The sequence below is a fragment of the Schistocerca gregaria genome, chromosome 2 (genome assembly GCF_023897955.1).
Source record: "Schistocerca gregaria isolate iqSchGreg1 chromosome 2, iqSchGreg1.2, whole genome shotgun sequence".
In the NCBI taxonomy this organism is placed as follows: Eukaryota; Metazoa; Arthropoda; class Insecta; order Orthoptera; family Acrididae; genus Schistocerca; species Schistocerca gregaria.
In genome coordinates this window covers 37448237-37468974 of record NC_064921.1, presented here as the reverse complement: position 1 = coordinate 37468974, position 20738 = coordinate 37448237, and the positions used below count along the sequence as shown (strand labels likewise).

At 50.0% G+C, this 20738-nt stretch overlaps 1 protein-coding gene and 1 long non-coding RNA gene across 2 annotated transcripts in view; one reads left to right on the top strand and one right to left on the bottom strand.

Annotated features, from left to right (window-relative positions):
• LOC126336273 (uncharacterized) overlaps window positions 1-20738 on the top strand; it is a 737143-nt gene that overhangs the window by 238868 nt on the left and 477537 nt on the right. The gene's annotated exons all lie outside the window — the stretch shown is intronic.
• On the bottom strand, window positions 9095-10117 carry LOC126336274 (uncharacterized). The gene is made up of 3 exons (XR_007564940.1): window positions 9912-10117; window positions 9681-9757; window positions 9095-9150 (listed from the first exon to the last, which is right to left on the bottom strand). It is a non-coding gene; the product is annotated as an uncharacterized LOC126336274 (long non-coding RNA).

The window sequence follows — 20738 nt, the reverse complement described above, 5'->3', positions numbered from 1 at the left end:
CATCTACACTATGGTAAGAGGGCCACATTATTCGACACAAGCTCTCACCCACCCACCCACTCCCTCATTCACACTGTCGGAGACTCCACCTCTTGCGTGCCTGAAGCAAACTGGGTGCGTGCGGGATGGCTTCGATGTCGTCATCACAAATGGCTCTTTTATCGTCATGAGGTGACAATCCGACTTTAGATCACAGCACACAGTACATCTTGTGACCTGGCGATCGAATACTAGTTTGCTGTACCAAATGCGGAGGTTGTGGCGAAGCACCACGAACTCCACCGTACAGGCACTGCACGTAGTCTGCGACCGTGAGGACGCGTGATGCCGTATGTCACACACCCTTAGCCCGCATCTGGGTGGCTCCATCTATTGAACGATATGCAAACATTTTGGATCTTAGACCCACAAATTCCACCACTGGCCATCCATCCACCTCATCTTTCATTAAGCCAATAACCAACTTGTTCTGAGGAAGTTTGCCTTAAGGATTATCGGCTGTGTATCCCGATGTGTCCAATTCGTTACCATGACACCTAATTACTTGATATTGATCGCAGTTCTTCTTCACCCAGTAGATGGAGCTATCTGTATCCATATAAAATAACTTTGGTACCTCGAAATGAGTTTGAGCAAACTCGTTTTGGAAGGAGTACTTGTGGAGCTGGGAGTAGTCTAGTATACAAATACCCAAATAGATTGGTTTCGTAAACTCTACCAAAACCTTACACATCTCCACAGCAACAAAGTTCTCGTTGAAAATAGTGTCCCACTCAAAATTTGGTCTGCCAGTGCACTCTCTTGTGCCCCAACGCCCCTCTCGTTTGGCTCTAATAAAAATATCGCTTTCATATCTTACGTTCTTCGTGGTCTCACCGAAAATGGAATTACTCATTAACTTACAAAAGAAACGTTTTCAGAATAAATAGTCGCGGCCGCCCTCGTTTTCGGTATTTAACTCAATATACTCCAGCAATCAGGGGGACTGATTTAACGAGATCACCCGGGTAATTCTACCTACTTCAATCCTTAAGCTGAGACCGTGTTAGAGACTACGATATTGTGTTACGTACCTCTGCTTGTGTCCAACAGTGGTCATCGGCTTAGGGATAGTGCTTCCTTAGAGAACATGCTGCTCTGGATACAATGGCAAGTTGCTTGTCATTCACACATACTAACAGGGAATATGAGCGCTGCTTCCACCACATACCTTACATCAGAATCAGCCACCAGACAACATATTTTTCCACCTAATGCCTCTAATTCGTTTCCGAGCACACATTGAAACCTACCAACTGGCAGTGGCTGCATCACGAGATGCACATGTAAGCTATTCACATCCAAATATAGAACGTAACTTGAATCGAGAGATGTGTTGAAGCCCGCACCCATGCATGGATTATTTGCCTTGGCGTGACTACGGACACACTGGCAAAGTCCCCCACGAATTCCAAGCTCAAAGAAAAGGAGGATATCAGCATCAGTCAAAAGTTTGATGCTGTACTTTGTTTCTTGATGACTGCGTCCCCAGGCTAACCCAGGTGCCGTGTAATAAAAGGCGAGGTCCAAATGTCCATGTATAGTCTTGCGCATCCACCCAAACGGGAGATGTTGAATTCCCGCCAGACATTCATGGCACGCTCATAATCAGCACTAGTTATGGCATTCCCTGTGAGAGCACAGGTAAATGCAGATATGTCGGGTAGCCTGCTTTCGTCGAGTTTCGCCTTACTATCCAGATACTCATAAGGGAAAACTCCTTTCCTAGTCACAAGCTGAAACTTTTCCTCATAGGGTATGCAGATCGGGTATATGTTGATCCCCCCGAGATAAAGTTTCAGCGAGTTTCTGGAGTGAGACGTGCAAAAAACATAGCATGTCCAGCAGGCGGAGCGTAGTTTTTGGGGAATGAACTACACATCTCAACTCCCTCACGCAGGACACTCACCTCATTTTTCTACTGACTGAAATTAGCCAATTGCTCAGCAAGATAGTGAGTGTCATACCCACTTAAATCGTGGAAGAAAACGCGTATGTATCGAGGAAACTGATATTACAAATTGCATGCATTTTTAGATGCACCGCGTAAGATGATAGGGCCCCCTATGAGGAGTTTGTATCTAACGGGAGCTCACAGATATGACAATTGACCACATCATTTGTAAGGTGGCTATAATTTCGCACCTTACAAGCACTCATCTACATACTTTACCGTGATTTAAAACAGGGATTGGGTATCGTTTGATAAGTTGTACATATATATGAATGTTTACAGAAGACTGACATTTTCTCATACACCTTTTAAATGGTTGTCAACGCTTATTGCATGAAAGGTGATTGAGTGTCTTTATTATCAAAACCGGAGTTACGAATGACTGCCTCCACTAGTAGAGGTTGGCCATGCCTGAGGCAGAATTCGAACCTGAACGCGTAGCGGTCGCGCGGTTCCAGACTGAAGCGCCTAGAACCGCTCGGCCACCGCGGCCGGCGCCACTTTATGTACACGTGCCACAGTAAACAGGTGTTGTGGCGGTGTTCGTGGCACCTCCGTAACATATGAATAGCACAAAAAATTAAGTACAATGCTCAAGATTTTTTAAATATGTGCTGTTAACTAAAAACAGTTGAGTACATCATCATTCCAGAATAACGATTATATGCTGTAACAATGACGATCAGATTATAATCACTTTTTTCACTCTGGGTCCCAGAATTGTGCAGTTCAGTCTATCTTTTTGGTAGTTCTTCCACCCAATCAAATACCTCCATCTCCTGTTGCAGAAGGGAGAAGTCACACTGCCTTTCAGCATTCACCCTCTCATGCTGCTGATCCGGTATTTCGCTCTCACCGGAACTGTTGTTTTGGGACCACCGATCCGTCGCATGCAAGTCGTCTACAACAAAATATTGATTATAAGAAACAACAACAAAATTTGTACTGAATTTGCCTACAGCGAGATACTGATTGTGCATGGCTCCGAAAAAAAAGTATATGAAAAGTTCATAAAAAGATCACTCCTGGTCATCATTGTCGACGCATACCGCTACTAGAATCTCGTCCCTCTCTTGATCCATAGCTACATCTACAACAGTGGGTGTTATACGCCTCATACAAATGTATACGACGCAAAAAAGAGTGTAACGGAAACATATTTCATCACCCATATTGTGTGTGTGTATGTATGTGTATGTATAACATCACGATATCGACTGTGGCCAATCTGTCTCAAGTTTGCAACATGCAGGCTCCAATGTTCTTCTAAATTACTGTGTTTGAAATGTCTTTTATGAATAATTTCACAGGTCGAAAGTATGTTCTGTGCTTCTGTTATTGAAAGCACTTTTTTTTTCTTCTTCTTCCAGGTAAGCGCGCTCACCGAGAAGGAAAGGAAGCTATCAGAAGAGGCGTCACTGTGAGGGCGAGTACGCGGTTCGCGCCTCTCTGGGATGTGGCGCGGCAGTGGTGAGAAGGGAATGAAGCCCAGCTGTTCCCCATCACCCACATTCAGTGCACCCTCTGCACGTTCCACTCACAAGGTGCACTGTCTTACGTTTCACGTTCTGTATTACACACAAACAACGCGTTTGTAAAATAGAACACCGTAGATACACTTGATTCAAATAGGCCAGTACAAAAAATTATCTGTATGACGGTACAGAAACGTGTGCCTCTGGATTTTCTGTTGTACATCTAGGTTAATGTTGTTATTCTTCCGCAATACACAGCGGATTTAGATGACGCAGCTGTGCTCGACATCTGACTTTCAGGAGTTGTTACGGTCTGAATCTCGCCATCGGATGTATCTCGCGTGCCTTACAGCTTAGGGGAGTGTTTGTGCGTGCGTGCGTGAGTGCGTGTGCGTGCAAGCAGCCACCTTGGCGCTGCTCTGGAGGAGCAGGCTGCCTGCCGCCGCTGGCTTAATTAATCAAACGCACCGGCCGTTTCAGCGGGTCCCGCCCCGTACCTCAGTGGCTGACCGTCATTGGCTACCGCTAGCATCTGCCGCTTCCAGATGGGAACGCCAATTCCGCGAGCCGCCGTGTCAAAGCGGAAAACGCTTGCCGCTGCCGTTGCCGCACGACGCGCTGCAGCGCTCTAGTGGGAACCGGCCTTTAGCCGTCTCCCGTCCCTCGTCATCGTACGGCAGAAACCGACAGCACGCTGCACACACACACACACACACACACACACACACACACACACACACACAGGCTCACTAGAGCCGGCTGTATTCGACCGCTTAGGAAAAACCGCGAGGAAATGGTATACTGTGGGCAGGTGGGGGAAACCTTTCCCGGTCAGGCGACCGAGAGACTCCTGAGGGTGTGCTAGCGAATATTCCCACGTGATGACCTGAGTGTTCCTCTACTGCTTGCGACACTGGAGAATTCGTATGACACCGAGCGAGGTGGCGCAGTGGTTAGACATTGGACTCGCATTCGGGAAGACGACGGTTCAATCCCACGTCCGGCCATCCTGATTTAGGTTTTCCGTGATTTCCCTAAATCGCTCCAGGCAAATGCCGGGATGGTTCTTTTCAAAGGGCACGGGCATCTTCCTTCCCCGTCCTTCCCTAATCCGATGAGACCGATGACCTCGCTGTCTGGTCTCCTTCCGCAAACCAACCAACAAATTCGCATGACAAGTGATAGTAATATGTTTTCTGACTTTTACGCTGTGAAGAAGCCCTGCGTTTGTCAAGATGTTTCCCTGTGTGTGTGTGTGTGTGTGTGTGTGTGTGTTCGTAGTAAGTGCGTGCTCTTTTTGTGATTTGCTTACCTTCGATATTTGTGCCTCCATGTTGTTTTCGCGTCGTTTGTCTCTCTCTGTTTCTTTGTGGTTCGACGGTACGGGTGCTGCTGTTTTGAGTGGGCACGAATCCGTGCTCTTGCGGCGATATCCATTGATAAAATACTCTCGGGTTTCAAGCCGCGTCAACTGGTCAGCTGGTTGCGAGCTTTCCGCAGAGACCTGCTGAGCAGCTGTGGAGTGGTCGAGTGCCACAACGGACCCTCATCTTACGTATCTGGATAGTACACTTCTGACGTCATCAGCGTCGCGGCAATCTGCAGTATAATCCACACTCAACAAGTTCCCAACTGTCGAGATCGGTAAATTCACTTATTCCCTTATATCACCGATCTGCGAAAGATGGGACCGAAAATGTTATGATTACGTCCTCCTCGTAGAGGAGATTACGTAATGATGTAAACACATCGTATTTGGTCCCATCTTTTGCTGATCCGAAGATGGCAACAGAGAATTGCCGAAACTGATCATCTACGATGAGATCTTAGTGATCTTGGCACTTGAGAATTTATCGAATGTTCGTATAGGGATTCCTCGTGCTTCAGTTAATTTCGACCAGACGTAGATAAAAGCTGAGTTCACACGAAAACGACACTAGACACCCAGGACAGTGGCTGCAACGGCTCACACTCACCTGTGAACACGAACTGCCACACACGACACCGAAATGCAAATGCGTAGTTTCGACGAAATGGTTGAAACATGTCGAAATAATTGTAACCGCATGCGTATTTGATCGGAGCAACACGTGGACATGAACACCATTTCCAGTAGTCCTATTTCACTGCGATCACGTTATCAAATAGTGGCGACAGAGCAGTATGAATTTCGTAACGAAAATGTCATAAACTCCAGTGAGTGTGTCGCGGCAGTGCCGATGGCTCGACGTGTTTAGAGAACGTAACGGTGGAGCTGTGCTGTGTTGGGAGCTCGGTGACGTACGCCCACTCGCTCAGTGGGCTGCAGCAGGCGCCGCGCTGCCAGCAACCAATTATATATATACTGAGGTGCAGAGCGTCTTAATTTACGCGTGGCAGAGTGAACCTGAATAACGAAACGTATGTGACGAGTTTTACTGCCTGACCAGCAAAATAATTTTAGGTACATAAATCTAAAAATTCCGAGACCTCCATCTTCCCAGTGGAGTAAACCCACAAAATGAGGACAGCAGGGCAAGAGACGCAGAACGACACGCACGCAAACACCAGATACAGTACTAATGTAAAGTCTCGTAGCACATTGGGAATAAGTTTCGCTGTTGTCGCGTTTTAGTATCTAAAATGGAAGTTGTTGGAAACGCTGGTGCACACGTCAGGCTGAGGGGAGGGGAGACACTGTGTTTTCTAGGGCTGCGCTGCGCGGCGTGGCGCGGCGTTCGCTCTCTCCGAGGTATGTGGTCCGCAGCATGGGAGTCGGGTGGGGGGGGGGGGGGGGGGAGGGCAGTGCCGCTCCCCTCCCCTCGCCTCCCCCTTCCGGCAGATACGGAGGCAGACACCGAGACACGGGCCCGCCGCCGCAGCCGCCGCCGCCGCCCCCGCCCCCGGCCACGTCCAGGTATCCACCCGGTGCGAGCAGCTGAGCTGGCAGCTCAGTGAGCGAGTGGGCGTACGTCACCGCGCTCCAACGCGGCACAGCTCCGCGGTTGCGTCGCGCCTTCGCCACTGCCGCGAGACACTCGCTGCAGGTTACCACGTAGCCAGCAGGCGAAGCAGGTCGTCATTACTGTGACTCGAACCGCCCGGAAATCACTTAAGGCTTCAGCGTAATCATCTCTGCAACAACAATACATATTGAATATGAATCTAATACAAGTCTTGTGAAAGTAAATACTATACCAATTCCTGAAACGTAAGCAAATATTATTTTCAACTTTTTGTAATGGACATCCCTTATTATTTCTTACTCAGTCAGCAACACGAAAAACCACAAAAAGAATGCCGTTGGCGCATCGCAATACGTCAGTTACATCCCGAGAAAGCGCAAAGTGAAGTTGACGCTTGAAATAAAAGAAACGCCTATTGGACATCCCGAGATGCAAGCGTAATCGCGATGTAATTGCAGTACTACGATGCAACATACGCTGTACTTGTTGCTATTTACAATAGGTAGACTGGAACCAATACAGACGTCCAGTTAGACAACTACACAGAACCAACATTTACTCCTCTGTTACATCCTCGGTGGGACTAAAATTATCGTTAATCTGGACGGTCATATTCGGTCTTTCATTACCATCGTGTCCATTCTAGTACTGTAGAAGATCAATGGGGCACCAAAGAGTAAACCCTTTCCTAATTGTTCATCGTGTGTGACTGGACATCTGCACTGATTCCAGTCCACTTAATAACAGCCGGCCGGAGTGGCCGCGCAGTTAGAGGCGCCATGTCACGGACTGCGCGGCGTCTCCCGCCTCAGGTTCGAATCCTCCCTCGGGCATGCGTGTGTGTGTCGTTCTTAGCATAAGTTAGTTTAAGTAGTGTGTAAGTCTAGGGACCGATGACCTCAGCAGTTTGCTCCCTTAGGAATTCACACACATTTGAACAGTTTCAAATTTAATAACAGTATAAATGGCAACCACTAGAGCGCATCGCAGTACGTCAATCGCATCGGCCTTACGAACAACGTGGCATTCACGCTTGCCTCTAGGAACGTGCAACAACCGTCCATTTCGTTTATTTCGAGTGTCGGCTTCACCTTGCACCTTATCAGGATATAATTGCCGTATTGTGATGCAACCAACGTCATCCTTCTTTTGGTTTTTCGTGTTTCGATCGTGTAAGAAATAATACGGGATGTCCATCAAAAAAAAAGGTTGAAAATAATATTTGCATACCTTTCCCAAAGTCTTACAGTATTTACTATCATAAGCCTCTGCGCTCCATTCGTACACGTAAAAATTGTTTTTCGATACCTGTTGTTGTTCTAGAGATGTGACTGTTCTGAAGAGTTCAAGCGGACCACCCCTGCCTACAGACAGGGCGGCCGGAGAGAGTCTGGGAACCTTGTAAGGCTGTTACTGCAGGGTAGTTTGCGCCGAGAAATAACTAAGAGAATTAGAAGGAAGTTCACCTTTGGTCGTAATTTTGATGATTTATTAACAGCAAAATCGATTTTTGATCATATAATGATCATCTTCAGTGCTGGAAGTTAAACATTTCACATAGCGATCAGTGAATAAGAAACAAAAGACCACAAATACACCTGAGTATAAACCAGCTGTTGGTAAGAACATACCTTTAGAGTACAAATTAAAGCTCGTAGTCACTGGTGTCAGGTTATTAACAGAAACAGAAGCAATGAAACGATCACAATAACTGAAGCCGCTGTTTACATTCACCTATACAGCAGACCTCGGTATGACACGGGCTGGGAACGCCCTCTATGTACATGTTCACCTAAAGATTTAACATTACTTCATTTGGCAAGAGATTACCGCAGAATACCAAACGTGCACTTGCAAGTCATTAATTGAATATTTCAAATTTAAAATCGTACATTAAAAACGCATAGCAAAAAGGAAGGGGGAAATGCACATCTTGCCAACATACACTGGCGTGCTATTTTCAAAACAACTTAAAAAATTCGGTCCGTTACGCTGTTTTCAAGTCGGTTAGCATTGGAGTTCGCCAATCAGGTCGTTGTGCACGAAAATTGAAGCGGCGTGCCAGACAGATAATCAGTGTGGGCTGTTCTCGAAGAGCAAGTGATGGCGCGCGATGCGTTTCGAGCTTTCGGTTGGCTCGGGTTGGATTTTAGAAAGCCAAACGGTGACCACATGTGGCGCCACCATCTCTGGAGGGCTCCTCGAATTTGCCCTTCACATCGACCTGATTGCCTGCCTCGATGCTGATTAACTCAGAACCCACAGTGTGCCTTCGACCTCGCCGTCAGCTCCTCCCATCTTCTTCGCTTGCTTACTTACTAGGATAGCCACACAGCCCACAGTGTGCCTTCGACCTCGCCGTCAGCTCCCCCCATCTTCTTCGCTTGCTTACTTACTAGGATAGCCACACAGCCCACAGTGTGCCTTTGACCTCGCCGTCACCTCCCCCATCTTCTTCGCTTGCTTACTCACTAGGATAGCCACACAGCCCACAGTGTGCCTTTGACCTCGCCGTCAGCTCCCCCATCTTCTTCGCTTGCTTACTTACTAGGATAGCCACACAGCCCACAGTGTGCCTTTGACCTCGCTGTCAGCTCCCCCCATCTTCTTCGCTTGCTTACTCACTAGGATAGCCACACAGCCCACAGTGTGCCTTTGACCTCGCCGTCAGCTCCCCCCATCTTCTTCGCTTGCTTACTTACTAGGATAGCCACACAGCCCACAGTGTGCCTTTGACCTCGCCGTCAGCTCCCCCATCTTCTTCGCTTGCTTACTCACTAGGATAGCCACACAGCCCACAGTGTGCCTTTGACCTCGCCGTCAGCTCCCCCATCTTCTTCGCTTGCTTACTCACTAGCATAGCCACACAGCCCACAGTGTGCCTTTGACCTCGCCGTCAGCTCCCCCATCTTCTTCGCTTGCTTACTCACTAGGATAGCCACACAGCCCACAGTGTGCCTTTGACCTCGCCGTCAGCTCCCCCATCTTCTTCGCTTACTCACTAGGATAGCCACACAGCCCACAGTGTGCCTTTGACCTCGCCGTCAGCTCCCCCATCTTCTTCGCTTGCTTACTCACTAGGATAGCCACACAGCCCACAGTGTGCCTTTGACCTTGCCGTCAGCTCCCCCCATCATCTTCGCTTGCTTACTCACTAGGACAGCCACACAGCCCACAGTGTGCCTTTGACCTCGCCGTCAGCTCCCCCCATCTTCTTCGCTTGCTTACTTACTAGGATAGCCACACAGCCCACAGTGTGCCTTCGACCTCGCCGTCAGCTCCCCCCATCTTCTTCACTTGCTTACTTACTAGGATAGCCACACAGCCCACAGTGTGCCTTTGACCTCGCTGTCAGCTTCCCCCATCTTCTTCGCTTGCTTATTTACTAGGGTAGCCACACAGCCCACAGTGTGCCTTCGACCTCGCCGTCAGCTCCCCCCATCTTCTTCGCTTGCTTATTTACTAGGATAGCCACACAGCCCACAGTGTGCCTTTGACCTCGCCGTCAGCTCCCCCCATCTTCTTCGCTTGCTTACTTACTAGGATAGCCACACAGCCCACAGTGTGCCTTTGACCTCGCCGTCAGCTCCCCCATCTTCTTCGCTTGCTTACTTACTAGGATAGCCACACAGCCCACAGTGTGCCTTTGACCTCGCCGTCAGCTCCCCCCATCTTCTTCGCTTGCTTACTTACTAGGATAGCCACACAGCCCACAGTGTGCCTTTGACCTCGCCGTCAGCTCCCCCATCTTCTTCGCTTGCTTACTCACTAGGATAGCCACACAGCCCACAGTGTGCCTTTGACCTCGCCGTCAGCTCCCCCCATCTTCTTCGCTTGCTTACTTACTAGGATAGCCACACAGCCCACAGTGTGCCTTTGACCTTGCCGTCAGCTCCCCCATCTTCTTCGCTTGCTTACTCACTAGGATAGCCACACAGCCCACAGTGTGCCTTTGACCTCGCCGTCAGCTTCCCCCATCTTCTTCGCTTGCTTACTTACTAGGATAGCCACACAGCCCACAGTGTGCCTTTGACCTCGCCGTCAGCTCCCCCATCTTCTTCGCTTGCTTACTTACTAGGATAGCCACACAGCCCACAGTGTGCCTTTGACCTCGCCGTCAGCTCCCCCCATCTTCTTCGCTTGCTTACTTACTAGTACAGCCACACAGCCCACAGTGTGCCTTCGACCTCGCCGTCAGCTCCCCCCATCTTCTTCGCTTGCTTATTTACTAGGGTAGCCACACAGCCCACAGTGTGCCTTTGACCTCGCCGTCAGCTCCCCCATCTTCTTCGCTTGCTTACTCACTAGGATAGCCACACAGCCCACAGTGTGCCTTTGACCTCGCCGTCAGCTCCCCCCATCTTCTTCGCTTGCTTACTTACTAGGATAGCCACACAGCCCACAGTGTGCCTTTGACCTCGCCGTCAGCTCCCCCCATCTTCTTCGCTTGCTTACTCACTAGGACAGCCACACAGCCCACAGTGTGCCTTTGACCTCGCCGTCAGCTCCCCCCGTCTTCTTCGCTTGCTTACTCACTAGGACTGCCACACAGCCCACAGTGTGCCTTTGACCTTGCCGTCAGCTCCCCCCGTCTTCTTCGCTTGCTTACTTACTAGGATAGCCACACAGCCCACAGTGTGCCTTCGACCTCGCCGTCAGCTCCCCCCATCTTCTTCGCTTGCTTATTTACTAGGGTAGCCACACAGCCCACAGTGTGCCTTTGACCTCGCCGTCAGCTCCCCCCATCTTCTTCGCTTGCTTACTCACTAGGACTGCCACACAGCCCACAGTGCGCCTTTGACCTCGCCGTCAGCTCCCCCCGTCTTCTTCGCTTGCTTACTTACTAGGATAGCCACACAGCCTACAGTGTGCCTTCGACCTCGCCGTCAGCTCCCCCCATCTTCTTCGCTTGCTTATTTACTAGGGTAGCCACACAGCCCACAGTGTGCCTTTGACCTCGCCGTCAGCTCCCCCCGTCTTCTTCGCTTGCTTACTTACTAGGATAGCCACACAGCCCACAGTGTGCCTTTGACTTCGCCGTCAGCTTCCCCCATCTTCTTCGCTTCGCTTGTTTTTTCTTCCAGCTGTTCCCGTCGAACTCCTATCTTCTGTGATGTCTTCAGTCCCTGTCTGCCGTTGTCCTCCCCTCGGTGTCTTACATACGACGTCTTCTTCCACCACGCATTACGACTCGATCCTTCCCTGGTCCAGAAATCTGTCTCAGAATAGCATTCTCGACTGTAAGTAGTCTCCTTTCAACTCTTTTGCTTTAGAATCCAGGTCTCTGCTCGCTAGAGGATCACAGGTTGTAGCGCAGTCCGGCAGTTCGTGATTCTCCGTAGAAGCCGATACTTGGGTAGCTTTCCGAGGACAAATTTTGACCTGTTTCTTGGTTGAATTCTTGCCATTATTTCCTAGTCTACATCATCACTTTCCTGCGATATTTGTTTTTCCATTTTCTGAGATTTTACAATTACTTCTAAAGGGTATCATCGGTTTCACTGCTCAGTGAGAGGTTTTTTGGTCCCACCCGTCAACGTCTTCGGGCCTGCTCTCATTCCCTCTTCGATTAACGCTCTTGCCTTCTGAATCAGATCTTTCTCGTTGTGTGCTAATAAAACTACATCATCTGCATAAGCCAGAGTATTGATTCTTCTACCCAGATGAATTCGTGCCTCCAGATTTTTTTACTTTTTTCGGTGCTTCTTCCAGGGCAGATGAAACAGAAGGGGGAAGAGGCAGTCTCGCTGTCGCCCTCCAGTTCTCGCCTCGAACTTGTGACATTCCAGTTCACTTTCACCGTGCACGTTCTCTCTTGTATACATTTTACTCGTTTTCTGAGAACTTGGGCTCCTTCCAGTTCTTGCCATGTTGCTTGGATGTTCACACTATCTGTCCGTGCGGTTCTAGGCGCTTCAGTCTGGATCCGCGTGACCGCTACGGTCGCAGGTTCGAATCCTCGGGCATGGATGTGTGTGATGTCCTTAAGTTAATTAGGTTTAAGTAGTTCTAAGTTCTAGGGGACTGATGACCACAGATGTTAAGTCCAATAGTGCACAGAGCCATTTTTTTGTTCATACTATCGTAGGCTTTTTGGAAGCTTACAAAAAGGCAGCGAACATTTCTGCGAATTTCCTATCTGTTGGACACAACTTGTCTTAATATATGTAGTTGGTCTGATATTGATTTAATATTTCTAAACCTTTATAGTTTGTAGCGTTACCTCCTTTCTGCGTAACTGTTGTGGTGTAGAATTAATTTAGTTATTTTGTATAAGTCAGTCGAGATCGCTACGTGTGGTTTGAAATGCGCGCAACCTGCAGCGATGATAATGTATCATGTCAGTATAAACTCTGAATATTGTTTTTGGAACGCCACTTATATTTTGAGCGCGAGTAAATGCGTCTTAAATATACGTTGCGTGACGTAATGTCAATACGCTGGCAAAAGCTTATTGCCTGGAAATGTTACGCTCTCCTTCAACAAATGACAACGTATCGTAGCCTGCACTAACTCAGCGATAATGTAGAGCATGAAATGATTTCTTTTCCAAGCAAATTAATCTAATGGTACAAAAACCTGCGTATTATTGAAGTAATAACAAAAAAATTCTTCTTTATCTCTTTAAGAATTGATCTAACTTTTAATTCTTTGAATTAACTCAAAATATTTTAAACCAGAAATTAAGCCTCACCTAAGCCTTGCGGTGTTAAACCTCTGAATAAGTTTCGTAATCAAAAATATTAACTAACTTTAATTTTGAGAACTGAATATAAAAATTCATAAAAACACTTGAGAATATTTGCCTTTGGCGAGTGAATCTAGCAAACACTGAAATATTCTTTAGTACACGTAATGGCGGACTGAGCGTCACCGAAACAGTCGAAGCCAGATAGGCAGTCGGCAGCAGTATTATTACCTTTAAATAAATTTCACGTGGAGGGAGAAGTATTTTTGAAAGGAAATATATTGTAACATTAAAGCTCATACCGTTGTACAGACAGCGAGTTCTACACACATCGACCCACAGGCGAGAGAGAACAGACAGGCGAAACACAGAGAACAAACTGGGGCGAGCAACATGGCTCTTTCACTCTGCGGCGGAGTGTGCGCTGATATGAAACTTCCTGGCAGATTAAAACTGTGTGCCGGACTCAGACTAGAACTCCGGACGTTTGCAAAGTCCCGAGTCCGAGTCTTGGACGGCACACAGTTTTAATCTGTCAGGAAGTTTCGTTAAGGGCATTATTTTCCCGATTTATATTACATTCATATCAGTTGAATAAATCGCGTTATTCGTTAGATAGGGTTCCAGGTGACGCCAACTCGTCCTCCACGTACGCCGTTATCCGCTTCAGCAGCGAAGTGCTCAGGACGTTATAAGTTGTACGTGGTTGGCATAGTTGCCGCATCTCATTGGGTTTCTATTCTGCAGTATCCAAAGTAAACAGAGTCTGTGGTACACTTTCCCTTGCAGGCTCTCTCCTCCCTCTATTAGCATCTCTGCAGCTGTTCCTAGTGCCTTTCCTCTCTTAAGCGTGTTTATGACTCCTATTACCTTTTCCATGCTCGGCCGTTCATTCTCCGCTACTGAGATTGTCACTCCATTGCCTCTGTACAATTATTCTTCTCCTGATGCTGCGGTCGCGACACTATTAATCCTGGCGTCCACATTCAGGATATTTTCGAAGTAATTTTCCCAGTCCTGAAAGGCGCGTCCAGAGCCACATCGGGTGTCGTGTTGCCTGCCTTCATTATCAGTGGCGGTGCGACTCAGGGCCCAGCGCCGCCGTCGCCTGTCGGCTAGAAGGTGCTACATGTACGGAGCTTCCAGAGCCGTACGGTCACAAGTGCAGGCTCGCACCAGGCGAGAGCTCTGGTATGTGGCACATTGGCGCGGTTCACTGCTGTACATCGTTCAGGCGGAAACGGCCTCGCAGCGCAGTTCCTCGACACTCGGTAATGAAAGTCCGAGGACTGCCTCCCCCAAGTTTTCGAGTGTGTGCGCTGCGCCATCACGGCCCAGAGGTGGGCAGGTTTTGCGCAGGACGGGTGACGGCGGCGCCGGTGTGAGTCCCAGGTGAGGTCGGTAAGCTGCCGGCAGCCGGCAGGCGCCAGTACGACCACATTCAGCTTCCAGACACCCCTACCGTGTCACACCGTCTGGCGATCGAGGGAGACGGTGCACGTTCGGGAAAAGCGACGGGTCAAATCTCTGCCAGTCGGGTTCCTCCCAGCAGCGAGCACGAGCTATAAAAGCGATCGAGGCGACCGGAGTATGAGTCGGAGTGCGTGGAACTGGGACGGCCACTGCGGATGTGTTCCCTCGCGTCCAGGAGGTGGAGGCGTCTGGTGGACAGTGACGGCGAGGTGTGCGCGGCGGCTCGTGTTTGGGGTGGGGGGTCGAACTGAAACTACCACCCGGCACCCCTGCCTGTTGCTGCTCCAAAACAGGTGAGACGGCGTCCGTAAGGAAGGCACAGCGTTCGCTTCCCCGATTCTGAGCAAGCGTACACGTTAACAATTCGTATGCCGAAGAGTGTGACTCTCGCATCCGAAAGGTGTTGCACGTCGCCGACAAGTAACCTTTCACCGGTCAGGATCGCCGCTCTGATACCAGAACCCGATGCGTGGGAGACGAAAGGCATACATCCAAATGGGCTAAGAGAACTGTCGATACGCACTTGTTGTAAGAGGGGCACGCCTGTGTCAGCCGCGTGAAGTGTATCGCGGGGCAGCGTCGCTAGTGTATAGGGCGCCCGCGTAGTATTGACACCAGTAATGTTGTAGCGAGGCGATGCCACTGTCCCGGCACTCCTGCTGTCCAGGCACGGAATGCAGCTCTGGCATCTAGCCGGGACAGACCGCGCGAGGCGGCCGAAGCGGCGGCATTCACTGTGATCAGGTAGCAGCTCGAGTTCTAGCTCCTAACGTGTTGTTCCGGAAGGAGACCGGACATCGGTACAGTGTCCGAATCGATGTCGGTCGCAACTGTAACGTCGTGTCCCGGGTTCCGGCAGGCGGCCTAGGGCGTCGTTTCCGTCAGACGTGACGGAGAGGGAGTCGAGTGAGTGGCCGCCCCCTCCAGCGCCCGCCAGCGACGCAGGTGGCAGGGGGCACGGCAGCGGCGTCTCCTGCCGGCGTGCGAGTTGGACGTCTGCGGAGGTCTCGCTGGCCACAGCCCGCCCACCAGTTCGCGGCTCACTGTGGTACGTGACGATCTCGCGCACGCTGCCACTCTTCAAATAAAACTGCACTTGTTTTCTCAGTTCCACTTTTATCTGGTGTACGCCACGTTGCTGTCGACATTTCTGTAAGGTGGAAAGGCAGATGCGACCACGGCCTGCGGTACTTGAAAACCAAGTTCAAAAGCGCGCAGGGTGCGGAGCCCGAACCCTGCGTGATGGACCGAAACAGCTCCGAAGTCGCCTTTGAGTTGTATAAATTTGAGTTCCCCGGTGAAACGTCGCACAACGTCGGCGCAACTTTCTTCGGTCCGCAGTTTGATGTACACGACGCTGCTCGTGACGGACAAGTGAATCCGCACAACATCGTGAGGTGAGGCGCGAGTTGAAGTTCATCACGAATGAAAAGTTGTACTCGCTGCACTCGAGGCCGTTCCTGTCCCTCGCGGGAGCTGATCCTTACTGTGGCACGGTGGTGAGATGGCGCCGCTGCAGACCAGACCTGGAACGGCTGTAGGGACGCGGCACTGCGCGACGGCCGACGCGCCGATCACTGCCGCCTCTGCGGGCGCCGTGCAGCAGTCGCACCAGCGGCAGCGGCTCGTGTATCGGCCGCACAAAGCGCCACACGCATATCGACCTACTCGTTCTTCGTCTACTCCCTCGGCGAGCCGCCTACACGAACTTGTTAGGCCAAGTTACGGTCGCGCACAGCTCCGTTAGTAGACACGTGACTGCAGTTTCATGGACCCCTCTATCGTGTGATGGGCTATCCTGATGCGACAAAATTGTTTCTAGCTTATAAACGACGAGCACTAGGGAACGACGATTAAAAAATAAAAAAAGGAACCTGATAAGGATTCACACCGTAGCTCCACGGTGGATGTGGGTTTGATGTCGCAGCAGTGTACTCATCGAGCTGCGGCGGCTGGTATGGCAGTCCAGGGCGGCCCACGTTCCTCTATCGGTCACTGTGTGCTGCACGATGTGCCAGTGTTCCGTTTTCGTGCATGTATTTTCAGAATGCACCTAATGTGGTTTTGCTAGATAAGCATTCACGTCGTAATTTGATGGAGAATCGCATCCCTATTTCCAAGTGCGGCATATTTTCTCACCCCGTATAACTACGAGGCAAGGAAGCGCAGCGGTGTTGGGAGCGCGCAGCATGTGTCGTATCGCGCTTCGGAACGCCGGGGTGTGTGTGTGTGTGTGTGTGTGTGTGTGTGTGTGTGTGTGTGTGTGTGTGCTGTGTCGGATTACACAGCACGGCGGCCTGCGACCGGCCACTACAGTACAGCCCGCTGCGGGCGCTAACCTCCTGAAAATAGCGCCGCCACCCTGAGCCAGCCAGCCGCCGGTATTTTCGGACCTGCGACCACCTCCCCCCGCCGTCCTGCCGAATCGTTTCGTGATCAGACTGCAGCCTCTCATTTAAATGTCTCTTAAACTGATTTAACACTCTCTCTGAAATTTCAGGACGTGCTCGAGGGAGAGCGAGTGCCGCTTAAGTGTTTTCTCTCGACGTCGCATAGTTTCCGTTACCGCTCGTTCTTCGTTACGCTAAAACAAAGTTGCGAAAAACAGCTCCTCCCTTATTGTGTGCTATCTTCCGAGTCTTCTCGACGAAGTTGGTAGCGTCTCGAGTTCTAGCGTCGATAATTGCATTTGGTACTGCTGACAGTTTCTCTAGCCCTGTTCCGCAGCCGTATTGACCGCTTAGGACTATTGATAACTATTTAGAAACATTTAATTTCCATTCCATCGTGTAGTGAGTGCCGGCCTCGTTTTGCAACTTCCCTTCTGTTGAGCCTGGGAAGGTATTATTTTCCGATTTCGTTTACTGGTAGTCCGTTGTTAGCCCTTCATAATTCTCGTTCTCTTCCTTTGGTCAGGAGGTATTATCATAACCCTACTTGTCTACTTTTAGAGAAACCTGCATTCCGTTTTTGCAGGAACGTGATTGACGTGCGATACGCTGTTTGTATTTCTTGTAGACACAATTACAAAATAGCTCTTAGCACTATGCGACTTAACTCCTGAGGTCATCAGTCGCCTAAAACTTAGAACTAATTAAACCTAACTAACCTAAGGACATCACACACATCCATCTCCGTAGCGGCCACGCGGTTCCAGATTGAAGCGCCTAGAACCGCACGGCCACAACGGCCGGCACACATTTGCGGAACACGGTTACAGTTATCGCTAAAATTGTTTATAGCTGTTGTATTTAAAAATTTCCAGGTTCTTATTGGATGTATATACAGGGTGTCTCAAAGCTTTTGGGTCAAATTGAAACAGGCGATAGTGGGGCCATAACCGATCGTACTGAGAGGCAGTAGTCGTAAATGCATAATTAGTGTGCTATGGATATACACAGCGTACACTGCATGACGACAGCGTAGCTGATACTAACTGTTCCCTCTCAGTGCGTACGTGACAACGGCCCGCCAAGTTCTGGCACAGTCTCTCGAAGATCCGTGGTGTCTGTTGTACCACGAGACAGGCAGCTCGGACTCTAGCAAACACATCTCCGTCACTTTCTACGGGGGTTTCATTTACCGACGTGTCGACATAACACGAGAGGAAAAAGTCTGGAGGTTTGACGTCTTCCAGTGTGACAATGAAGCTACGTGTTGTCAGGTGCTCGCGGACATTAATATCGGAGCTGGCTGATCTTCTCACGGACAAGAAGGGATAGGGGTAGGGGTAGAGTCCGCTAGAACTGAGACAGCACGTACCGCAGGAACACCAGCCACTGTGGCAAGTGATGTCCCATTCCGTGATGTGGGACGATGCTGGCACACACGTCGACAGGAAACCGTTGCTGACGGCCGCCGATGTTGGTGGCACGAGGATTGCAGCTGTTGGAAACATCGTCAGGGTTTATGAGGCCTCCTGCACGAACAATAGAAACCGTAGAAAATTCGATGCTGTAGGACTGCGGTGGATAATCCGTTGTCAGAAATAAACGCGAGGCTCAGAATCCGTTGATCCCAAAGCTTGCTGGCGTCATTACCAGACTGTGCGTTTTTTGGGCAGGATGTGGGGTGCTCGTTGCCACGCGAACCAACACCGTGTCGGACGTGTCTCCGGGGGAACATTGACCGGCTCTCTGTGGAATGAACGGCCCCGCGTCTCGTAAGCCGGTATCCGCGGAGATAAAGCTATTCCAGTTAGGATGACGCCCTGCTGGAAAGACATTCTGTCTACATTCGTGCTGGTTTACGACCGGAAAATCTTCCAACACGGTACGTTAAATGCACGTGTGCCACCTCTGGTGACAGTAATATGTCACGTTTAGCTGCGCGTCGTGCACTGTACACGACGACACACCTCACCGCGGACACGTCACCAGCTGTGTGCCGCAGCGGGCATAGCTGTGTGGCCGCGGCTCAGGAGCGATGCGTGCGGCGGTCACGCGACACGGGCGCCGTGTGGCCCTCACAGTGCGTGCACAGTGCGTCTGTGTGGGGGGCAGGGACGCGCGTTGCTCGCTCCAGCATAAGGCGACACGAGAGTGCGGCATAACTGCAATACGTGCAGTGAGACTGGCTGTCACAGCTCTGAAGAATTACTACGAGTCACGTGGTTGTTAAGCGGTGTGCGCTGTGTGTGTCCGTATCACAGTATATATAGATTCCGATGATTGGTTACTCAATATAATCGGTTGCAGATCCACTATCAGCTGTTTCAGTTTGATGCAAAAGACACCCTGTATAAATGGCGTCAAATGAAATTGAGGCCGAAGGAGAACAGTTCATTACTTTGAATGTAATCGCAATTACTGTTTACATATTGACGTCACTGTGGGACGAAACAGTCAGTGCCTTCACGGAAAAACGTTTGCTGCTGCCTGCCAAACTACCAATGTACTGGGGCGTGGCACCTCTTCGTCCGAAGCAAATCTACGACCGGGAATATATTTTGCGAGGGGCAGACTCCGGACACTGTGGGGGACTGTAAGGGCTTTCCGGCGAAACGACGTCACCAACGGCGACAATGGTGGCACTGTAGTTTGTCCGGAGATACCTGAAACTTTGCAAATGAACTTTCGCGGCGTCCTCGCATGCAAATTGCTGCGCCAGCCACTTCACGTCTCCAGCATCTGACGTAGGCCGGCCGAAAGTCTGTGACTGTTCGTCGTGCAGACAGCAGGCTGTGCCTGTATAGCTTTGGGCTTTTTTTTATCGTTTTTTGGTCTGCGGTTTACTATGACACTGCCTGTGCTAGACACTTTTTTGGTATATGCCACCTACAACATGTGCGTACGAGAAGCACACACTTTTACTAAACTTACAAGCAGAACTGGCAATCTTTCAGTCAGAGGTATAGAAGATACACCGTTAATTTCTGTAAACGTGTTTTGCGACAGCGTCTAAGAAAATAAAAAGACCTGCACGTGTGTGTGTAACTGCATCCTGGAAGCGTCAGTAACGCCTGGTGTCGTTCGTCGCACGTCGGCCTCCGTCTTCGCCTCCTCCTTCGCCTCATTGTTCTTTTGGCAGCGCGCCGAAGTCGTGGTGTGGCTCTGGCCACGACACTGCCCAGCGACTGTCCTTTGTCGGAACGCATCTCTTCGGCCAGTGTAGGTCCGGTACTCGCCGTGAGCAAACCGTGAAGCGGGCAGGCTGCCGTTCGCTGGTGTCTCAGTGACGGCTGTTGTTTGCCGCGCGCGTCACGGCCAGCTGCCGACCTCGTCGCGGAGAATATCTAATATATCTCATGTAGTACCTCGAGAATCGATACACACGTGATCTTCCTTCCGCAGTTAAAAACATTTTCGATACATTAGCTACATGTCGTATGCAGCAAACTGTATCGTAAAACCCAAGAAACGGAAATATTTTAGGGAATTGCTTTAAGAAATTTATCTCAAAGACCCAATGGAATCTTGACAAGTTTTCTCCCAGAGTAATTCACGTCGTGTCTACGTGACACAAGTCGCTTGCCTTTCAAAACCGAGGCGGTTTTGTGCAGCTAAAGCTGCTGACAGGAGGCGCCCCGAGCCCTCTGCTGAAACTGCTAGAGAATTCATGCCATTGGTTTCAGCCAGTAGCGCGCGTGCGACACCGATCACGTGTGTGGACGCCGGAGCGTCCTGTGGTGCAGAACACCCTTGCTTCTCTCTCATGTAATCCAG